At 43.7% G+C, this 23,191-nt stretch overlaps 1 protein-coding gene across 2 annotated transcripts in view; it reads left to right on the top strand.

Moving 5' to 3' along the window:
* Positions 1-23,191, top strand: part of MAMLD1 (mastermind like domain containing 1) — an 83,448-nt gene that overhangs the window by 25,510 nt on the left and 34,747 nt on the right. The gene's annotated exons all lie outside the window — the stretch shown is intronic.

Here is a 23,191-nt window from a genome sequence, read left to right as displayed (position 1 = left end):
GCTTCTGCTTGCTCAGCTTTATAGGCTGATATTTTCACATGGAGTCAGTTACTTTCTGTACCTCCCGGGGAACACGGGAAAAAATAAGTTTCACCTGTGTTTTGCAATTGCCTTATCTCTGCCTTTCCCCAGCAGCCTGTGGGGGGGAGTGGAAGATGATAGTATTCTTCCAAGCTCTGCCCCTGGCGCAGGGTCTGGTGGCCAGAGGTGGCTGATGTGCCCTGCTGTGTGCGGCTGCAACAGGACAGAGTAACAGAAAAGCTGCTTCCAGCTGTTGGTGTAAGACAGCTGTGGCACGGGCTGCATTTTGACTGAAATTTGAACAATATGGGGAAGAAAGTTTTTCAGAGGCTAAGGCTGATGTGATGCCAAGCGCAGGATTTATTTAGTGTTATTGATGTGTGGCAATACTGTGATTCCTCATAGGTCTGCTGAATGCTGGAGGAGAGGGGTAAGAGGTGTGTGTTAGGTTAGATAAATAGTGACTGTAATAAAGAAAAGACCTAAGTAAAAATTACTTTTAGTGTAATTTATTTAAAAAGGAGTCTATGGGGTGCAAGGATTACATTGCTATTTCCCTTTAGTTGCTAAATGACATCCAGCTCCATCCTGAAGTAACTACATGGTGGCATCTAAATGCTGTCGAGTCACTTCTGCAATATGAACTGGTGATTTACATTCATATGCTAGAAAAGTATCTCTGTTAAATAGCAAAAACCCAAACCAAACCAAAAAAACACCTTTGCAAGGGGCTGCCCCAAAATATCTGGAAGGGGTTAAAATTTCTACTGGTGACAGGCAGGGAAAACTTTGTGAGGAACCTTCCCTGTGCTCGCCTAGCTGCTGGGGGAAGGTAGGGAGCAAACACCCAGAAACACATCCCAGAGGCCGGGGCGGAGGGCGAGGAGCTGCAGCTCCCACCTTTTTCATCATCATAGGGTGCCAAATCCTGAAGCGCAGCCTGGGGAGCAGGCTGCTACAGCTACAGAGCACAACTTGCCAGCGCCGTGCCCAAAGCACCGTGACCGTGTTTTCTGGTGTGCGTGCCCTCCTCTTGCGGAGAGTCGAGCCTTTGTCTGAAGGGCTCCTTTCTCCTTTTCTTTCCTTTCTGAAGTTTTCAGTTGGCCACTGGGAAGGCGGGGGGTGGGGGGGCAGCCTGCAAAGATGAAGCAGCTGGTGAAAAGAAAGCTGCTGAATAGGCAAATTGTTTTATCTGGATGGGGTTTGTGTTCCTGACTCTGTTGCAAGGGAAGGTACAGTAGAAACAGTGTTCTGGCTCATGTGCCCCTGCTGCAGCCAGGAGATCGCTCTTTCTTCTGCTGCTTGAAAGCTCTGAGCGTGTGTTATCTTTTTCCTCCTCCCCCTAAAGAACTCCATTCACTGCTGATGGCATTATTTCTATTTCTACTTAGTAATGGCCGTGTTTACATGCTGTAAAAAATGTGAACTAGTCTCAAGGATTCTGTGGCTTCATGTGCCCCCGCAAAGTGGTATTTCCTATGGCAGTTGACTCCAAAAAGGTCCTGTGTTTCCAACCTCGTTTGCTTAACAGTCTGGAAAGAAATCTGGGAAGTTGAGGATAAATCAATCTGTGTGAGCTTTAGAAGGAAATTTGAAAGCCCACGCTTTGAGCGGGGATCCCGACTTGCTCTGGCATTGGCTTAATGTTCTCCTGCTTCTCTGTTCTTCCCATGGAAAAACTTTAGGAGTAGCTGAGGCTGTGGTTGACTTCGGTAGCCCCTGTAATCCCAGGTTCCAACATCAGATGTGTTGATAGTCTTTGAAACGGAGAGTCAGTGGTCTCGATATTATTACAGGTCATCAGGCATCTGGTACAAGCTGAAGGGATTTTGTGCTGTGAAGGCGAAAGAGCAAAAAGGTTGTATAAATTTTTAAAAGAAGAAAAGAAAAGGAAAAGATGATGGTATATTTAGTGCCTCAGCTTCAATGCTGCAGGGATGGACAGGAAGGTGGGATGTGTGTGTCCAGGCAAAAAAAAATAATATCCTGATTAAATAAGTCCCGTTGATTCAGGACCCTTGAAAAGAGAATTCCTCATCTGATGCAGATGGGATTTTTCCCCATCCTGAATTGTCAGTGAGACACTGAAATGCTCGTCAGTGGTTGGGGAGATGAATGAAGCTGCTGGCTTCTTATGTGCTGAAATTGTAATTAAAAATAAGGGGGGATTTTAGAGCTGCTAGAAGTTTTCTGGCTTTTCATCTGAGAATAAAGTGCTAAGGCATCCCCCTGCTCAAAGGTGGAAAAACAGTGAGCAGGACTCTCCACAAACACAATGGCTCTATCTTGCTCTATTATGCCACAAAGGAGTGGCTTGCTTAATCTCTGAAATTAATAGAGCAGAGAGGAAACGGCTCTTAAAGAGATGTGTGTCTGCTTCCTTCCTGAGCCTAGCACGGGGAGCCTGGGGCTGTGAGGTAATGTCATTTCACATAACTAGAGGGCTCTTCTTATAAAGGACGATTACAGTAAGTGTAGAGAGCCTGGAATTTTTTACTTTTCTGTGGTTTTTTCCTGCTACAGTTGTGGGGATTTTTGTTTAAAACCTGATATATTATTTTTGGTGAAAGGTGATGCTGTGAGAGTTTGTCCTACGTTTGATTTTCGAGATTTTTTATTTTTTTTTGCTCTACCTCTTGTTTAGTGACATCAGAGAGAAGCCAGCCTGCTGTTCCATTCCCTGCCACACTTTGTACGAGAGTCTAAACGTGTTTTGAGCTGCTGTCCTAGGAGAATGTCAGTTCAACCAGAATTAACGGAGTGTGTTCTAGTAGAACAGCTCCTTTTTCACACTGTGTTGGCCCTTTGTAGCAGTGTGTTACTCTTGGTGTGAAGCCAAATAGACTGATAAGCAATGGACTAGATTTCCCTGCACGTGGTCAAGGCTGCTCACATCTATCTGGACATTTTTTGCTTTAGGAAAAAGACCTGGCACTTACAAAACTAAATCCCACCTAGCATTGTTGCTTCGGAGGGAGCGACAGAAGAAAAAAAAATTGGCTTGCCAAGAAGCCTTAAGGAGTTTTTAATTGCTTCAGGGAGAAGGATGGGAAGACCAGGAAGAGATACCATAGGGACCAGGGCTCCTGGGTACCATACTGCCTCCAGCACATTTGACTTGGGAACAGGGGGATGATGCTCAGCATGTTTCAGGAACTGACTTCAGTTGGACAGATGAAGCTTTGCTCTGCTTTCATTCCTTAACTTTTATTAATAATTTATGTGTGATACTGCACAGTAGAAATATCCCTCCAATGCCGCATTTTAAACCACTGTCTAGAGCAGCATAACGTAATCCAGCCATGTTGTGTATCTTGTGCATTTATTAAAAAGAAAGGATGCATGGAGCTTTTGGTTTTTGAGTCACAATCAGGGAGAATCTGTAATAAAATGACTCTAAAATGCAGGACAGTTTGTTCCCTACTAGCAGCATGATGTATTTTACATATGAACAATAGTAGGTTGCTTTGCAGAAAATGTGTTTTTGATATAAAGATTATCAGTGCTGCCACCCCTCTTCCCTCATTTATTATTAGACTCACCGCAGCAGAATTGCCGAACTCCAAGTGCTTTTTCAGCTTTCATTCAGCTGCATGATTTGTAATGACTGTGGTGAGGTGGGGAAAGGAGGAAGTTTAAATTTGGGCAGTTGTGCATCTATCCACAGTTAACGAGGCATCTAATTTCTCTGCAAATTCAGTGCAGCTTTACCACAGTCTTGGCTGTAGCCTCAAGTATGCTGTAGTATTTTTCAATGTTTCTGTACCTTTGCTGTTATCTGTGTGTGTTAAGCTCCATCTATTTTGGATTTTATTTATCTGAAAGATGAGATAAAGAACTGGCTTTGTATCAGTGCTGCCTGCTAACAGCAAGGGAGGCTCAGCAACCTTTTGACTGCCTGACTCCACGCTGCCTATGGACACTCCTAACCAGATACTGAAAAGGGCAATATTCAGTGGAGATTGCATTGCTGCAGTGTCCCTGTCCTCTTGACGCTTTCTCAGGAGCACTGAGAAGCTACACCCATCTGTCTGAACCATCACTTTAATGTCCCGCACCAGAGCTCCTTCCAAGTATCGACAAAGCTTAGCTTCAGAGGTTTTGCAAGCTCTTGGGGGCAGGGACCTTCTTTTCTTCTGGTTTGGGGCAGGTGCCTAGCACCAACACTTGTGACCCTTCCTGTCTTGCAAGGAAATACTGTGATTCACGTAATACTAAGAACGGACAGCAGCACAGCACAAGGTGGGATGGCTACAGTTTAAAATAGAAGATGGCATAATGAAGTTCTTAGGCTAAATGCCAACAGGAAATTAGCATTTAACCTCCCCCTTAGTATCTGCCTGTTAATTGGGTGTCACCGCCTATATTGGCATCGTTTTTAGAGATTGTTACAGCAATATTAACATGATTGAAATGCATTGCATAAAATTATAATATCTATCAAAGATTTCTCCTGGTGGGGGCTTAGATCATCCAGCCCACAGCTGGGAATGCTATTATTTTACTTGTTCTATTATAGGCATCTAGACACATATACAGCTGTCAGACTTACAAGAATGCATCTGCAAGGTGAAATAACAAGCGTATACTAGACAGTCCACAGGATTATAAGGCTATTTAAATGAGAAGAAAAAGTTGGGGGCAGACATGAGAAAGGAGGGAATTGCACAGCTTGTGATGGTGCCCTCCTTCGCCTCCCAACTGGGACTTCTCAAACTGGAGCAGGGCACTGAGCTTTCTCTTCTTAAAGCCAAGTCCAAGCATCCTGGAGCAGGCTGGATAGAGACTTCCATCACATCTGTTCTTTGGACTTTTTTTTTTTTTTTTTAAATCTTAATGCAATGCAATTCTTGCGTTTTGATATCAAGTTTCACCAACTTGCAAAAAGTTTCCACTTCTGACTGTTCTCTCAAAAAAGACGTTGCCCTGAACTGCTGTTCTTGGGCTTCCCTCTGTGGCCAGGGCCTTTCTGAAATCCTGTGAAGGTCTGGGGTGCAGCATGTATGGGGTTGTCTGTTCCTTGTTCCTTATACATTGCAATGCCTCCCATTCCCTTGCAGCCACTGTCTCTCTGGGGGCCCCTTGATGTGGGGGTCCATCCTGCCGCGCTGTGACGGCTCTGCCTGTTCATTTTCCCCAGCTCTGTTTCTCTTCCACTTCATAACCAGCATGGAGTTAGAGGGAGGCTGGGGCTAGATGCAGACTCTGGGGTCCTGTGCCATACACCACAGAGTACCAGAAGGCAGGCAATTTGCATTTTAATAACTCCCTCATTATGTATTTGTCTGATCTCGTCAATATTTTGCATTTTTTAAATTTTGCTGACTGCAGACGTTGTGGACTATCAAGTCGATAATTAGATTGCCTGCTTTTAAACACCTCAGTTATAAATCAGAACAGCCCATTTCTATAGCCCAGTGCTTTAGCTGGAAAGCAGCTGTCCTATATGTGGAAGGCAAAAGATTTGAGGAAAGCATTGCACACAGATTCACTGTTGTCAGGAGTTCCTTCATGACCATAGCTAAAATGTGGAGGATTGATCCTTTTTCAGAAATAAAAATTACAGAAATTAGATCTTCGTCACAGGATGTAGCATCGCCTTGCATGTCAGGTGAGCACAATTCTTCCCGCAGCGAGTAGGAGTGCTCCAGACTTCACCTTCCGTTTTTCCCACCTGTCTAATGAGGTAGGGTTTTTGTTTCACCTTAAGCCTGAGCTAACGGCAAAAACATTAAATGCAAATTGCACCTTCAGGGCCCCCTTTGAATCTCATGGCATAGCTTGCACTGCAGTTGATGCTAGGTTTATCTCGATTGTTGTCTAAGGCTTTGGAATTAAAAATGTTTGTGTTAGACACATACTTTCTCTTCCGTGTACTGCAGTTATTTGTATTGCATGTGGGGTTTGAAACAAGTCAAATTTAGTGAGTGCAGAAATAATAAAAACTCTTTATATGCACAGGTATGTTGAAGGCAAGAATAAGTGCTGGTATCATTATAAAAGATGGGATAATCATTTAATTCTCAAAAGACCTAACTGTGAGTAGATATGCAGAGAAATACCCACTAAAATCAGCAGGAAAGTTTGTTGGAGCAGCTCAGGTCCAGTTCTAAAACAGAATAGATATTATTCTGAGTGTAGAATATCACAAAGATGCATTTCAAGAAGAAAAGACCATTTTTATTTTAAAAAATGTTACTGATGAGCACTGAGATACCTATACAGAAACGTGTTTGATGCATCAAAGGCAGAGGAGAGCCTGGACCAAATGGAATCTGCAGTTGGTGCTGGAATGTGGCAAAATGGGTCCTGGGAGGAGATCTGCAAAAAGCAGCACCCAGGAACAAGTAAGCACAGGAAAAGACAGTTTTGCTTCTTTAAATTTGTATCAGGAACCAAGGGAGAGTTGTGTGCGGATGCATTGGAGGGGGAGGCAAAGCAGCATTACAGGTTGCATTCTTTCTCTTACTGTAAATGGTTTTTGTTCAGCATGGAAAGACAACAGCTCTTCCTGGGGTTGTTTGCTGTTCTCATGCGACTCTTTGATGGTTGAGCTTGTTAATGGCCCAGGTTCCTATTAAAAGTATTTAGTAGTTTGACAGCCATGTGCTTCAGAAACCAGGAACATATTATGTGCTGGTGAAGGCTGCTGCTGCTTTCTCACCTGGAGATAAATATAAACACATTTTTAAAGGGTAACAAAAAATCCTTCTTGTTCTTGGATTACCCTTGGAGTTAAGCAGAAACCACTAGCAAGTAAAGGAAATGTACTTGAGGTTAGTTCTCTTTGCCTCCTGTTCAATCCATGAGCTTCTATGCATTTTAGGGAGAAAAAAAGTTCAACCTCTTCCAGGCACCCAAAACTAGTATGTGGCAATGAGAGATCCAGATCGTGGTGACGCGAGAGCTGTCTAGGAATCCCATTGCAGCTCCGTTTTGGCATAATTAAATGGGCAGTCCTGATGAGCTGGTGGTTTCCAGAGTCGTTGTGCAAGAGCTGCCAGAGGCAGCCTCCCGGCAAAGCCCCGTGCCGCCAGGCGCCGGCACCCATGCTGCCTGGGAAGCAGGAGGCACTTATCAACAAGGAAAATCTCATCTTGCACAACCACTTGGTGAACTAACATGGTGACATGGCGTCTGATTGTCTCACGCTGCAGTTCTTGCAGGGAATCACGTTTTCCTCGCTGGGTTGAGGGATCGAGCCTTGCGCTTTGCCGTCAGTGCTGCTCGCTTGCAGGCAACCCGATAAGCTCTTTCTCCACAGTTCAGTTTCATGTCCCACGTTAGAAACGCTGTATTGTAAATGAGCAAAGTTTATTTTCAGGGAATTACTCATATTGACACTTCTGACTTAGTGTCTGTCTCGTTACAGAACAGACTTGCAAAAATCAGGAAACGCCGTGTAAGGGAACACACGGTGTGGTGCAGGAGGAGAAAGCATCCTTCAATCAGAAGTCTACCCCAATGTCACCCCAGTTCTCCCATGAGTTATTTTTGGTGTCTTCTTGTGTACTATCACAAAATACTTCAAATTAGATTTGGTATTGTAAGTTAATTCTTCATGGGTTGTGACCAAATATAATATAGACTTGATTTTTCAAAAAGGATCAGCAGTACAAACCGCATGATCTGGAAGATACCGGATGGTCAGTTAGGACCTATATATTCTCCAGTGGTATACTAAGGCATGTTTTCTTGGCAGTAAATAGAAACTACAAAAAGTAAGACAACTATTGTAAAAAGATGGGACTAATCCAGGAAGAAGGAGATTATTTTCTTATTGGAGGTCTGATAAATCGTGGTGCATTTTTCCTTTAAAGATATACTTGACATTTGTCTTTCCCTGTTCGTCTATAATTAATGGCAAAAAAAAAAGAAGAAAATTGTATTTCAAGTTAAGGTGTTCAAGAGGAAAAGAGGGGTAGTTTTATCAAAGAAATACATGCTGTATCTGATTCTACTTCCTTATTCCTTATGCTGTCTTTTACACCTGGATAAAGTGAATATAAAATGCTGCCAGGTTAGAAAAGTACTATTTTACATCCATTGTCCAAGTGATTGCGCAAAGAAGCAAGGTGAAGAATTAGATCTTTGTTGGTTTTCTGCCTTGAAGTTTTTAGTGGAAGCAAGAAGACTGTCAAAGGGAGGAGAAATACAACAGCTGAAACCTCCTAACTCATGTGCTTAACCATAGTACATCTTTTCTGTCCTTCAGCACCTCTCACATCTGTACAGACCTCCAGAAAGATTGGGTCTTTAACGGTCTTTACACTGGTACCAGAAGGAGTAAAAAATAGATAGAGTGTTTTAATTTTTGTTGATCTTACAAAATTAATGCAGTTAAAAATGTGCAGTTTGTTTTAGATTTGAGTACAATTACATATGAAACAGGGTGTTAGCCCTTTTCATTTAAAAGAAAATACTTAGGCAATGTGTTTGGCTTTTTTATTTGTTTTTGGCTCCAGATGTGACTCAGATGTTTGTGTGAGAAAGGCTGCACTCAAAAGTGCAAGGTCAGGACTCGGTGTGCTGCTCAGATGTGGCATGGAGGGAAGGGGAAGAATTACTGTAATACGTAAGGCTGACGTTTCCTGCCCATTTCCTATATCACATCTGGCAAACGGAGTGACTGAAGCACTGGAAACCAGGTAGTTTCTTTGCAGTCCCCGCAAGCGACAATAGGAAGTAGGTTCGTTTTGAAGAACTGGAGCTCTCTTCCTCCGAAGCAACCGCAGCGGTGGGATGAGATGTGCTGGGCTGGGTACACGCAGTGCCACAGTGATGCTGGTGGGCACAAGGAGGGACTCCGCTGAAAATCTGGTTCAGAAGAGAAGCTGGCTTTCTGTTAGGAACTTGGGAATGGGAGACTTGTGAAATGCCTATCTGCACTCGTGATGCAATGCTGAAAATGCTGTCAAGGACCAAAGCTAAGCTGGCAGGAGCTTTGCATAGTGGTAAGGATGGAGGTGAGGAGTTACAGCCATGGTAAGCACTTGGAAGTGTTCAAGTTAGTCCATTTGAAGAAACTGTGTTCCCTTCTACAAAGCAGTACCTGACAACCTCTGTGTCAGTATGAAATAAACTGGTTCCCCTCAACCACTTTTAGTGGCTAACCTGTTTCAGTCTCCATTGCATTTTCAGTCAGTGCTTCTCAGCTGGAATTCAGCACCTTCCACCCCAGGGGCTGTCATTTCTTGCAGAGGTCAGTCATCTTACCATGCTTGAGACATCCCTGTTCACCAGCACTAAATGAGCTAAGGGGACTTTCTCTCGGTGCAATTCAGCTTGAGGTTGCTGAGGCTACTGGGGCAGAGGACATGCAGTGTCCTGCTGAGGTCCCAGCGTGGCCCAGCACGGTGGGTCACATTAACACAGTGCTCACCCGCACTAATTAGTCCCAGAGTGCAGCCTTGGCTTTGAGATGTCTGAGCCCCAGGGAAGGAATGCGGTCTCAAGTGATGAAGTGATCTCAGGCAGCCCTGTTGAAATGAGGTGAACCTCACCGCTTTGGGCTAGGGTTAAACCACTGCTCCTTCAATTCCCTTAACACCCTGAAACTTGAAGGCGGACACAACACTGTGTTTAGCTTCCAGCAAATCCAAACTTTTGTTCCCAGTTTGCCAGGTCCTTGCATCTCCCCGGTAACACTCCGTAGTGCCATCCGGACATGACAGTTGTTTCCTGATCGTTAGGGCTGTTATATCCTCACTAGACCGTGTAACTGTAACCGAAAGGAAGTTCCTCCTATTCTTTCAGAAAAAAAAAAAAAAAAGAAAAGAAAAAAAAAAAGAGCTACGTGCCCTCCAGCTCTGTATTTTAGGAGATTTCCTAGTTCTTTCAGGTTTGTAAAGCTTGATGCCAACGGTCACGTGCGGCTCACCTGGGTCACACCAGCCGCTGTCCGCGCCAGTGGGGTTCCTCCAGCCCCTTCCTGAAGGCAGCCGGGTGGTCCCTGCGCAGGCGGCGAGGGGCTGCAGCCCTCTGGGAACTGCCATATTCTTGACAAATCACTGGATTCAGCGACGGCTGTGATAAGTTAATACAGAAAAAGCGTTTTACCTTTGTTTTCTGAAACTGGGAGAAAAGCGTGTTCTTGGGCTTGAAAACTTTTAGGGGAAGTAGTGTAATTCTTGTGGGTAAACGGAAATGTCATAACTAAAAGGCAACAACAGGGTGGTTTTTTTCATCCTAAACTAGATACATACAGTTTAAGTGTTCTGACCTTTCAAGAATGTGTTTGCTCAACTCCAGACATCGTGTCTGTATTAGAAAATGGAAGAGTAATTTACTGTTGATGTTCAAAAGTATGCAGTGAGTTTTCCTGTAATATTGTTTCATTGTAAGGGCCATGTCTTGCAACCCACAATTTTCAGTTGAGGAGCCCTTAGCAGGGTGAGGACCATACCCCAGGATGCCACCCGCTCACATCCTGGGTGGAAGGGAAGCCTTTGCACATTTAAAAATTAAATCCTGTAGGAAAGGGCTCAGGAAAAACAAAGTACCTGTCATTTTCCTTCTTTTCTCTTTAACCTGATGCGCATCTTACATAATGTGAGCACTTTGAATTAATAACTGTGATATCCTTGATTTAATGTGTGCTATGCTTAAAGGGAAAAAATAACTCTGACCAAAAAAAGAAGAACAAATACCGCAGATGTGTATTGTAGGTGTAGTGCACAGTATGTACTGCTGCCTGGCTGCTCCCCCTGTGCATCTCTGTCTTACTCTGGTGCTGCACCTCCTAGCCTTGATGCTGTTCCCGGTTCTCACACCTCCCAGACATACAGCCATACCCATGGCAGGGTGGAGGAAGCTAATGAACACAGTTTCTTTACGAAGTCCCATTATCATTTAAATAATTTTAATAACCCAGTGTTCGGTAGCATGTAGTAATGGGCGAGAAGATAAGTGTAAATGGGGAAATGAGAAGCCCATCTGTGAAGCACTCACAGGGTCTAAGGTTTTCCGAGGGTTTTCAGGTTACATTGTCCCATTAGAATTAAATTGGAGCCAAGTGTCTAGGCTCCTCTGCAAACCTCAGTTGAGGCACTTAATGAAAAAAATAGTTCCTTTGCATAATTCCCTTCCCCATTAACAGGATATATGGGATTCCATCAGTACTTCCTCTGTAAATCAAGGTATCGGAGGCTATTGTCTCCATATGCAGCTCCAGCTCAGTGTGGAAAGCATTTCAGATTCAAAGCTTCAAAGTTCAATCATCTGATTAATACTGCCATTCCCATGATGAGTTTTTTCTGTCTTTGTGGTAAACCTGTAGTTTTGAAACGCCTCACACAGATGACTCTAAAAATGTTTCCTGTGCACTCAGACTTCACCCAGCTGCTACAGCTGTGAGTTGGAGCTGGTGCTGCTGCAGCCATTTTCAAAAGTTCCTCTAGGGACTGAAGAAACAAGCTTGGGGCCATGCCCCAGCCATCCAGGAGGCTTCCTCAAGGTAGTCCCACCACGGGCAGCTGTAGGTTTCAAGCTCTTCTGTTCCCCCTGCAGTACACCTCCTTCCTAGAGTTTTACAAAGAGACCAGGACATGTAAAGTATTCCCAAACCGAGCAGCCTGCTTCATTCTGTGTATTCAAAACTACCTCCTCTGTTATGACAGATAACTGCAGTCTGGCTACAAAATCTGTAACAGGGATTGGTAACCCTCCAGGATGATACTTGGCACTCAAGAGCTAACACATGTTTTTGTTACATGAGCATGAGTCTAATAAAATGGCTCACTGGTTTAATATGCCTCTTTGTAAAAACAAGACGCAGTTGGATTTAGAAATTGTGATGATTTGGCAAGTTCAATTATTAACTTCTCTTGCAGGGTTAAGCTTTGACCAGAAATTTGCCATGAACCCATGGGCATATCCTGCTAGGAAACAACATGCAGAAATCCTTCCCTGTCCTCCTTGATTTATCTGCACAGTGCAAACTCAGAGTGTAGAGCTGTATTTTCCCCGGAGGAAGTCACAACAAGCTCCATCGCCACTCCAGAGCAGAATGCCCTAATGTTTTCATGTTTTAGTACTTTGATATAGTTCTGCTGTGCTCAAAGCAATGCATCTAGGGAAGCTTTGGCAGGTCCTGAACTGGCTTGTTGTAGAGTCTGCTTTCACCATGTTTTGGGAGAAAAGTTGAATGTGATGAAGAGCCCGAGCTATGTTAGCTATGCAGTGTCCTGTGGGATTGTTTGTGAACACAGCAGCTAAAGATAGAAGTGCACCATAGAGATGCTAAAAATACTGTCCAACTCTACGGTGGTTGTTTAGCATTTGGAGCGCTATAGTTGGCCTTACACAGACAAAGGCAAGATGCAGTTTTGCGATTTGAATATGCAAATGAAATCCTGATCTTGCAAATGTGCAATCATATGCTCGAATCTAAAAAGACCACTTGTATTCCTGAAGTTAAGCATTGGCAAGATTAAGAGTTTAATCAGTCAAATACGGTGTCATCAGAAGTTAGTGTGATTGCATGGCAATGTGGAGACTTTACTTCAAAAAACAACAAAAAAACCTCACGTTGTGTGATTAAGATCAGATTTTTACATTGCACATGTTGATACTTGGAACTGTGTTGTCTGATAAATCATCTCTTATTAATGCAGTAGGTTGCAAACAGTTTCTTCTTTACATTTATATGCATGATTTAGTAAACAGTATTTTAATATCAGTGGGAACACATGCTATGCTTCATAGCTTTCAACTGTGTGACCTTTTAAAGGCAGAACAAAGGCTTAGAAATTAGAGTTTACATAAAACTGAGAAGTGTAGAAAGCTTGAAAGGCTGTGTAATTCACTTCTGCAGCAAGAACACCATTTTCTCTAACGTTGTTTGCACAAGTCAGCATTTATGTTGTCAATTTGCAGTGATGAATGTGTGATTAACATTGCTACTAGGACAGAGGGGAACTGGTATCTATAGCAAGTCAAGAGGTGTTCTGGTTAAAAACTGGGTAACTGAAGCATTGAGTTTTCTGCTGGAGAGGATTTCTTCCAGCGCTGTGTATTTTTAGTTTACATTAAATTTTCTAATACTGAAAGAGCAATGAGTAAAATCTTACCCCAGCTGAAGTCAATGTCCCAAAATATTTATTTCATTGAGGCCAGGATTTCAACAGCTTTATACAGAACGGGGGCTTCAGGAGTGGAGTGATGTTCTGGGTTTGGGCTTTTAGTAGCACCGTTTTGCAAAATGCCTTTAAAAGTCCCTGGGTAAGTAACAGATACCGTTCAAAGAGTGTGTGCTGTAGGAGCCGGAGCTGCATGCTGCTCCGGTCACCTCACCGGTCCAGGAGGAATGAAGCCTACACACAACGTGTTGCCAATGAGCCGTATTCCTATTCCAGTTAATGCACACCGAGAATAGTGGCGTTGCTGTGTAGGTAAAGATGAAAGTGGCAGGATGAAATGAAGTTGTCAGAAACAAATTAAACATTTACTACCAGACTTTTCAGCTTCACGAAATATTTCTGCTTCTGGCTGTATAAAGACTTCTCTCTAAACCCATGTTTAGTGAAAGGCTTGTAGACTGACAATCTTTTTAATCTAAGTGAGGCTTGTTTTTATGGGTCTGTATTAATATCCTGTTCATGGTTTCATTTTTTTGAAAGGTAGAGGAACATCCAGGAGGCTAGCAAAGGCCCGGGGTGAATGGGTGGGTGAGGAGCCATTCAGGATGTTTCCTTTCCTTGCCCCTTTGTTCCATCCTTCTGAAGAGTTGCACTTCACTTTCCGATATCTCTTAGGAGAAACCTCAAACTGCTCTTTTCAATGTTGTGTCCTGTACCTCGCCTAGAGGAGAGCTCTGGGCGCAGTAATGCATTGCTTTCCAGCAGAGAGAGCAAGCAGAAGGCCGCTCAGCAGTCGGGTTGTGGCCACAGTGTCCGTGTCCAGGTGCAGCCACAGAGGTGAGGTTTGAGCTATTTTTCTTTGGGAGAGTAAGTGTGAGTACTTCAGCTGCTGAAGCAAAAATGCCTTTTTTTTTGCCGACCGAAATCCCATTGTTTCTTATTGTTCTGAGAACCTGAGAGCTTTTTGGCCCCAGGTTTGACCTAATTGAAGGCTTTGCCTCCAGGCTGTTAATTCCCCAACCATACCTTTTGACAAAATGGAAGTGTAGTTTGATAAAACCACAGGAGTAAGTCTTCCAATAACGCAATACGTAGCAGAAAAGAAGTGTCAGACTAGGTTTTACCTGGTTGTCCAGTAAACTGTAATTTAGGAACATATACAGCCTGTTTCTTACTCTCAGCTCTTATTAACTTGTGGTCATTGCATCACTGTGCTAGTGTTAAGGGCTGAAAAAGAAGAGAGAAAAATATCCTTCAAGTCCTGGTGGACCCACGCAGCAAAAACATCACATTTTGCTCAGTGGAGAGGATCTGCAATTCTCCAGCCTAGCTATTGCCGTGAGAAATTAATGTAGTCTACAAAATTACTGCAAAGTGTTCCATAGGACTTTGAAATTAATGGACTATAAAAAAAGATATAAAACAATACTGCTGGTATTAAAACTGAGGTAAGATGAGGTAATACTGATGGAAAGGCGTTGAGTCTGAGATTGATCTTGATTTACAGCCATGTATGAAAGAAATGCTCTTGTACTTAAGCTGTAGCTTAAAAACCGAGAGGCAGAGAACTTGTTCTGTCTTCAGCTGTCTAGTTAATAACACTTGTCATTAAATGGAATGTGGAAGTTACAGCCAAACAATATGCGTGACGTGATTGCTGTAAGTCTTCAGATGACTAATTAAGAGGCATCTGTACAGAGATCTCCTGCTAGCAGTACAACACAGGAGCAAGCAGTAGTCCTGTTCCTCCAGATCCATTTGTCAACAGCAATTTTTCTCCGGGAAAAATTTCCATTTTAACAGTGTCATTAATACTGAAAGCAGATGAATTGCTAAGGAAAGACAAGATGGGAAGGCTCTGAACATTTGTTTTGATAGGGCAGATCTCTGTTGGTGCCTTCTAAACGAGACTGGTAATTCTGTCTGACCTGAAAAGTAGCAAAGCTACTGGTTTGGGTTTTTTTCTTTTTTCTTTTATTTACAGTGAATGTTACTTGGTCTCTTGCATGGGGCTGCCTTCTGTGGGATGGCAAAATAAGTATATTCTTGGCTATGTTTTTTTTCTCCTTGGAATGGATCCTCCATTGATATCTTCACCCAGACGTTAGTGATGTTGCCTGTAATTTTACACAAGTGTAATCAGAAAAAACTTGTTTGCAAACGTCCTGCTATGTAGCCTGTAAGATGTTCCAGTTTAAAGCAGGATATAGATCACACATATTTCTGTCATTATGAGTCTAACTACATTCACGCAAATCGGTATGAGAAAATCATATTTGTAGTATTTCCTTCTCTTTAATTTTTTGTTACGATTTAGAAGAAAAAAACCCTAATACCTCGGGCTCTTGGTAGTCCAGGTTGAATTTCCTGTTAGTTTCTGTGGTTTAAGCTTATTGTAAGCTCACATCTTTCCGGTTTTGTAGAGTCATGATGTTTTGGATTTTAGTGCTTACTGGTTAAGTAGTGCAGTTCTGAGTATTTGCAGCCGGGATTACTTCCTATGCTGCATGCTGACTTGGGGAGCAAAGCCACAGAGGCAAAAGAAAGTGCCCAGTCGGCAGTCACCGTTTGTAACTTCACGTATATTCAACAGTCAAACAAGAGACCTGTTGTACTGCAGCAATGCAACAGGGAAAGGGAGTTGATCATAGCTCTGGAGTTGCAGTGCAAGCAACTAAAACCTCTTGTCTTGGGCCCTGGTGGCGTACACAAGGTGGTCTGTCAGCCCAGATCCAGGTGATGCCTACAGGCATGGGAGCAACCGCCCTGTTAGTCACTGTATTTTTTTCACTCGGAACAGGGAGCGTTACCACCTTTATTAAGGGAAAAGACGTGCCTCATTTTCTTCTTTCTTTTTTAACACAGCTTCAGGTTCCTCATTTGCTGAGGAAGTAACTGGAGAAGATCACAATGAGTGGTGACAGTAACTGGGCAAAGGATTGCAGCATGCTCCCATCAAGTCAACTGATGTTTGTTGTACTGATGGGAGATGAAGTTCTACAAATGTACCAGTGGTGATCAGGAGGTGTTTTACATGTGCATAGCCTAAGTAGCAACTTCCAATCATTGTTAATGTACTCGTTTTAAAGATGGCAGATTTCATTATAAATTGGGAGAAACTGTAGTTTCAGGTAAAAATAATCTACGTCTTGCGTACAAGCTAGCTTGTCTTTTCATGGTTAAAATGACTGCTTACATCCCCAGTTCCTTTTCCTACATCCTTCTTCCAGTTGCCTGTTCCTGTGAGTGTGGTGAATAGAAGGAAATCTACCCTGTGAATTTTCCTTACTCATAATCCTTTCTCCACTATCATACCTCATTACAAACAGATCTGCCACCTTTGCAGCCTACAAATACCCAAGAGACCCCAAACCAGACTTTACTCTGGTACTCCTTAGCTGACGAGTCAGGGTATTATTATTTTTAAACATAGTGAATCACATCTCTGGTAGCTTGGGATCACAATGTGATCTCTTTCCTGACAATGTGAAATGACAACTTTACTTCCATCCATGCTGAAATTGCCTGAAATCAGAATGGTCAAACAGCCTAAAGCAGCAGGAAGAATGTGGGTTTAGCTTATGTTTAATCTTAGTATGGAGAAAGTGAATGGTACTTTTAATTGCTTGAGCCTCCTTGACTTCTCCTTGTAGCCTGAGATGTGACTTTGATAAAGCATAGTTTATGTTCCTCATAGTCGTGGACTGCTTTGGTTACCCACTGGTCAGCAGGAGGCATGTTTTCTTGGATTCAGATATCTCATGTGCGTGTCTGTTACCAAACTGCAGCCAGCATGCACAAATGGGAACGTGCAGATGTGCTAAATGCACTTAATGCAGCGCCAGGTTCTGCTGTAGTTAACTGGGATCTTTGCCCGTGAACATTTGGGTTTTGCTGCTCGTCTGCAAGCCAGCCTGCTACTGAAAGTGGCACGTCTGATAGTTCAAGCAGGGATGCAAGTGACTGCTGCCATTTAAAAGGTAATAGTATATCAGATTCGCTTCCCAGCCTGCGAACACACAGTCAGATTCTCACCTCTTTGTCATGAACTGTCCTCAAAGATTAGTAGGACATTAAAATCTATCTAGAGTGTGGATAAATGAGTGATAGAGAGCACAAACCTTTCCAAATTGTGTATTTAAGGCGTGGGAGAAAAATTTGTGAAGTTTTCTTGTTTTATATGGAAAATTGCCAGTTTCATTTTCTCATTACATGACTGTTTTTGTCAGAACAGATAGAAACGTTTTGGGCTGATGGGCAGATAGGTCTCGCTGAAGCTTGTTGAAGCCACAGAGACTGAAGTCTTGATCGCTGAATGCTGCAAATAGTTTGCCTCTGGCAAATACATACTTCCAGTTTTGGCAGTTTCTAGTGTTTGAAAGAGACAGAGAGTGATGGGTTCTCTGGTCAGCTCAGTTGAGCAAACCCTGGATTCAGGTTTTATACTTTGCAGAGATGGGAAAACGGTTTGCAATATACCTTGAAAAAATACTGGAAAAAAGACTTCTACTCATCTTGGCCTGCTGCCTTGCTCAGCCCTTCCACCAAAAATTAAACATGCTCTCTCTGTCAAAATAATTCAGATATGCCAGTTCTTAGCAGCCCATTGGTGACCTGGATTCCCCAGGTCTCTGAGGCACCGGTGCCTTGCTCTGAAAGGCTTTGTGCAAAGCTGCCACAGCGTTAGCAAATCCAGTATCTGTGGTAAGATGGACATTTTCCCCACCTGCTCGGCTCCTTTTACCATCATTTCCCTCTTCAATCAAACAAACAGAAAGGCCAACACCTGGAATTCCCCAAGAGTTACAATGGTCTTGAGATTCCCAGTGAAAGAAGGTTATCCGACTCCCATACTGGAGATCCCAGTGATGGATCCGTAGATTTCATGCTACTACATCAAGAGAGTCTCCGGCAATGATGGTGCATGCTGGAGACAGGGAGAGGTGGACTGGCCACCAGAGGAGAATGCGGTGCAGGCTTTACAGACACGGGTTCAAAATGGTAGCATCCCGTCAGGCTTGGTTCTTGCTCGAAGAAGCCACGTAGGTGTGGGAATCGCTGCTGTAGGTTGGATCTCTGAATGGCAGTGAGCGGGGTGGGGTGGTTGCAGATCAATAATCAGCACCCTGCGGTTGCTGTAAATCAAGGTTTGAATCTCTGACAGGCTGCAGAAGCCAGGAAGAGGCACAGAAATACCTCGCCGTGTGTTTTTCCTCTCTCATTTCTGCATTGCGTTGACCTAAATAGGAACCTCTGGTTAGAGCTGGCTCGTTTCTGGTGGAGGGGGGATCGTTGCAAGGCTGGGAAAAGAAAGCTCTCCTGAGCAGGCTGCAGTGGCTCTTTCCTCCCAGATATTGTGCAGGCAAAGGAGCAAGTGATGGGTGGAGAATTAACAGGGGCTGGCAGCAGGGCCACAGGGCAGCCTGGCTCACGTGGAGAGCTGGAGCGGCAGCTGAGGACAGTTGATGCATTAAAGAAAGGAGGAAGGCTGAGTGACAGGCAGGCAGGGAGCCAGTCCAGAGGTTGTTAAAACCCAATGGAACCACCACAGTATGTATTTATTAACAATTTGTTCTCTCTGCCTCAGTTTTTGCCACTTCCAGCTTTCCTTTCTCCCTTTGTTGAGAAATAGTTAGTTACTCAAGGCCAGCGCCACCTCCTCGGTTTGAAAGGTGCCTCATGCCAAAAGCCACCCGAGCAGGCAATTTCACAGAGCTCAGCCTAGGAGGAGGCGCAGGCGAGGACAAGTTCCTCCTGCCGAGTCCACCTTTTCTTCTTTTCTTCCCTGCACAAGAGAAGCCTGCGGAGCACTCTGCCCACACGTAGGGAATTGGTTCTGCGCGAAGAGGTAGCGTGTGACAAATTAGATGTTTGTAACTACAGCTGCATGGCTTCCTTGGACGGAGCAGAGTAAACAGTTATTATTTATTCTTGTTATGCTGCCATTGCGAGCTAGCAGCGGTACTCATTTGTAACTTGGGTCTTTCCCAGAAAGACAGCCTCTTGGTTTTGAGAGGACAGTAGCGTTGGGATCATGGCACTCTCACTTTTAAAAGCAAACCTGAGATAATGGAGGACTCATAATCAGACATTCTCTGAATTGGAGGGCTTGCTTTTGGTTCCCAGGTATTTCCAAAGAGAAGTTAGCCTGTGCTTGCTAATGCACTTTAATGAATTTTGACAAGGTCGCAAGAGCCCCTTTGTTGCTTGTCTGCTTCGTCCTTGCCTGCACACACGAATGAAGCTTTCCCGTACTTAGCCACAGCCTCCAGCCAGCTTAAGAGCAAGCGTGTGTGTTACGTGTTTCTAAAATATTTCTATTTGCTTCTTAGGTATTCAGTTTGAAACAGAGCTGCCCAATTATTAATCAGCAGAGAAGGTGGAAGAAAATATTTTGGTGCTCTTCTTGTTTCTGTTGATTTTGTCAAATAGCATTAAGCCCTCTTGAAGAAGAGGAAAATGAGTTGGAATAAATGAGCTCCTTCCTGTGGAATCCAGGGCTAGATGAAGGAAATGGGCAGAAAAAAATGTTTGTAGTAAGAGAAGAGCCTAGGAAAGGATAGATAGGCCTTAAAAAGTTAGTCTTGAGGCATCTGGGAGTACTGAATGAATGATCTGCAACAAGCAGCTTCTTCATTTAGTTAGGTCAGGAGCTCCTGGTCCTGAAAGTTGTATTGCCTCAGTGGTGATGTCCTGGCACCGTTGTTGTTAGCATGTCCGAGCCAGCCGGTGTCCCTGTGACACGAAACTGCATTACTGTCCCCTGCACTGGTCAGGGCTGCCACGCTGGCACCTTGATGGAGAGCAGTGGCTGGGAGCTGGGGAGAAAAATGCTGGATCCTCACAGACGGCACCGGCACTGAGCGTGCTGTATGGGGGTAACAACCATCTCCGTTCCAGTGGGCAGTACTGGAACAAACCTCTCAGCTAGCCCAGCCAGCCCAAGGAGGCATTTCTTCTCTAGGCAGCCGATACTTCATACTTCAGTGCCCGATGAAATACTGTCATCTACTTCTTTTCGTTTGTGATGTGCTTCAAGCAGAGGGCTGATGATACCCAGGCATCCCCTCTAACCAAAACTATCCTAAGATTCATTCGGTTGCTTTATGGAGAGTATCTTCCTCAAATTTGGGGCTGTAGTCGAATCTATCTTAAACAAAAGCAATGCTCCTAAATTGCGTGGTGTTATACCTGCCTGCACCGAGGGAAATTGGTCCTCCAGATTTTATGGTCCTTGTGCAAATATTCACCTGGGAAACAGGATTCTCTTGCTTTTCAAGAGAACATGACACCCAGGTAATTTCACTGCCTCTCTTACAGGCAGGCTTCTCACGAGGGCTAAGCAACAGCATCCTATTTAAAAATCCTGTCCCAGTTTCAGAATGCCCATGCCATCTGAAAGCTATGGCCTTATTTTATCTAGATATATAAACATATCTAGTAGTAGTCTTGGGGAAACTGAGTTTTGTTTTCCCATCGCATTTATTCCCCAGTGCAACAGTTAAAAAACTTATTTTTCAAAGTGTTTAGAAAGCCCAAATTTTTTCCCCAGTAACTCAGAGCATAGGAATGTCCTATGGCAGAAGAAGCGCTGGCAGGGACACGCATGCCAGCATGTCAGCTGGCCAAGTGTGGGAGATCCCCCACCGCTTCCTGCCTGAAGGTTCCCAGGGTGCAACTTGGGAACACGCTGTGTTTATTTTGGATGTGTGAAGCCCCTGTAAAGATTCTCTATACATGTCTGGGTTTAAATATATGTAGTTACGCGCTACCGACATGTTTCAGCCTACGCAGGGCAATATCTGTTGAAACATGCAACTCTGGCTTAGTTTTAGCAAAGAAAATGAAGGAAAACAATTTCATCCATCATTAGACCAACACTTGGGAGAAGATTTAGGCCTTGTTCCATTTCCTAAAGATAAGCAAATTTTGGCCTCATCAGCCCAGAGGAATAATCAAATCACTGATGCTTCAGCTGTCTCTCGCCATGATGTAAAGGCAGGCTCTTGCAGAGCAACAATTCCAAGCACACGCGGGACTGTGGCCGAAGGGGGCTGTCAGGTAACCCACGAACGCTGCAGTGACAGCAGCTCTCCCCGTTCAGCATCGGCTCTCACTTGCCGGTGGTTTCGGAGCGCAACCCATGTTAAAGCAATGCAACTGGCGATCACAGGAGAGAACTGATTCCCCTAGTAAGGGGGAACTCTCAGGGGGTAAGGGGGAGATGCCCATGTAAAAAAGTCTCTGCCACGCTGCCATTCGAAACTGCTGTGGCTGTTGATGGAGGGTAGGTGGACCCCTAAGAGGTGATCAGCAGCTCTCTGTCAGATGCAGACCTGCTTTTCCATCTGCCATGATGCTCATGTACCATTAACTTGTATCCTCTCACACTCTTCCAAACGCCTGTGAAAGCTGGATACTAGCATGGCAACGTCCGATACAAATCCTAAACTACACCTATAGCCTCAGCAACTGTAGGCTCAAAGCTGCCATCTTCTCTCTGCCCACCAATTTAGTGATGAGAGAGTGTGTGGACTTGGGTGAGTCCGGCTGAGTGTGCCGCTGGGCAGCTCTCCCATATTCTCCCATGTCAGAACAGTGCACGTTTGTGGTCAATTGCCTGAAGATAGGCTGAATCGGGGGGGTGGGTGTTGACCATTTGGACACTGACCTTCATGTGCACATTGCAGAAGGTGTGCCCACCTTGTGCCCTGCAGCCCCCGCGCACTCGGCGGTGATAGTCCTGCGACACCGCTCCGACAGCACCGAAGTCGTTGGCCATTGCGGAGTGACTCTTAGGCAAAACTGCGATGTGCTTAATGATTAGTGTAAAATTTAGAAGTTAAGACATACTCGCCACAGCCCTAGAGTGGGTCTGGTTACACCAGGGTTAAATGGGGGGACTTTTCTAGTGGTATAAGCTGCTATTAGGTGTGAATTTTTGGCGTGGTACTAGGTGACTGGCGGCACTTGCAATTGTGGGCCAGAGCTGGGAGAGGCTTCACTGTGAGAGGGCTTAGAGGAGCGGTGACTTTCTTTCATTTCCCTATTGCTGATTAGATACTTTTGTCAATGCTACCCCCCCCCCCCCCCCCCCCCCCCCCCGCTATTGACAAACAAGAACATAACATTTATTTCCCTTAACTCAAAGCAGCAGTGTTAATGTCTGCTTAATCCTATGACATACAGGTAATGCTTGTTAAAATTGAAAGCCACAGATGACTGTATTTGGAAGAGATTGCCATATCACACTAAACTAGTACTAGAAGCATTGTTTTCAGTTTCACTTTCTTTATATGTAGAAGGCAGGGGTTTTTTTTCCCTAAGATTTGTGGATTTACAACTACACCTTTTCTTGTAGATCAAAGTATTTATATAATTGTATTTTGAAAATGCTTCCATTTTCATGAATGGGTTGCAGAATCCTTCAAAAGAACAAAGCTCATACTGCCTTAGACTTAGAAGAATAAAGAAAAATTAAGAAAAATTAAGAAGTTTAGCTGTTATTTACTCTTTATGAAATCTAAAACATCTGTGATTAGGAAGCTTGAAAGTCTGTTTAGATAGATAGTCGAGAATTTGTTTTGGTTTGGTTTCTTTAGAAAGTATGCCAGTTATTTCAGATGTTCTGCCTATAAAGAATGTAAAACAATTTAGTTGTCTCAGGTCTGAGTTTAATCCGAGTCACTGGCAGAAGGTCACTAAATTCAGTCCAGGGTTTCATTCGAATCTGCCATTTAGACCTAGAAAATGTTACCATAAAAATGTTGGCATGTTTGTTATGCAGGGAGTATAATGTCTTAATTGAAATGGTACCAGAAACTATTTAAAAAAAACTTCTATTACAGTTCACATGACAGACAATATTTTATAGCTTTAACATCTGTTTTAAGGCCAACATGTGAGATTTAGACTTTGACTATTAGTCTTTTGACTTCAGTGAAGTTGCACCCACTTAAACCCTGATTGAATTTGTCTCACGTGGTTGGGTTTTTAATTGTATGATTTAATTTTCTTTATCTCCAACCCAGCGTTACAGTATGGAGCTTCAGAGCATGTTAGAATAAGGTCAATAACGGATCCTTTCTTCT

This window comes from Falco naumanni, chromosome 14 (genome assembly GCF_017639655.2).
Source record: "Falco naumanni isolate bFalNau1 chromosome 14, bFalNau1.pat, whole genome shotgun sequence".
Lineage (NCBI taxonomy): Eukaryota > Metazoa > Chordata > Aves > Falconiformes > Falconidae > Falco > Falco naumanni.
This window is presented reverse-complemented; position numbering and strand designations above follow the sequence as displayed.